This window comes from Anneissia japonica, unplaced genomic scaffold (assembly GCF_011630105.1).
Source record: "Anneissia japonica isolate Jap-2015-1 unplaced genomic scaffold, ASM1163010v1 scaffold91165_len502_cov121, whole genome shotgun sequence".
Taxonomy (NCBI): domain Eukaryota; kingdom Metazoa; phylum Echinodermata; class Crinoidea; order Comatulida; family Comatulidae; genus Anneissia; species Anneissia japonica.
This window is the reverse complement of record NW_022751910.1, coordinates 1-502: the sequence shown is the minus strand read 5'-3', so window position 1 is coordinate 502 and position 502 is coordinate 1. Positions and strand designations below refer to the sequence as shown.

General features: G+C 32.3%; 1 long non-coding RNA gene across 1 annotated transcript; it reads right to left on the bottom strand.

Moving 5' to 3' along the window:
- On the bottom strand, nt 1–387 carry LOC117121881. The gene is made up of 2 exons (XR_004447645.1): nt 294–387; nt 1–89 (listed from the first exon to the last, which is right to left on the bottom strand). It is a non-coding gene; the product is annotated as an uncharacterized LOC117121881 (long non-coding RNA).
- Between the last annotated feature and the right edge of the window lie 115 nt (nt 388–502).

The window sequence follows — 502 nt, the reverse complement described above, 5'->3', positions numbered from 1 at the left end:
GATTCAGAGCCATGTAGCAGTACAGCATGTTCAAATATTGACCTTATCCAAAATAAGATCGATTGCAGATTTGTCATCTCAAGAAATCCCTAGAAATATGCAAAAAAAAATCACATAATTTATAAAGTGGGATTTGCGAAAATTATTTCAGATGGTTATTCCCCACTCAGCGCCTTTGATAGATATTTGTATTGACGCCTATATTTTCTTTTTTTTTCATTATTAAATAATGTAATTCTACTTAAACTACTGCATTTCATAAATTCACTGGAATATTTAACTGATTCATTTACTTTTTGGGGATCTCTTGGCTTTGCTAATTCATCCAAAGCGTCTAGCAAACTGAATACAACTCCATAAGATGTCACATCTGTAAGAAAAAACTGGAAGAAAAAAGATCAGCGGATTGTTAAACCATATTAAGGGTATCGATATAGACACGTAGCCTAACTAAGGTATAAGTTGAACACATACTAATATTCTGTAGTCTCTTAAAGTGAGC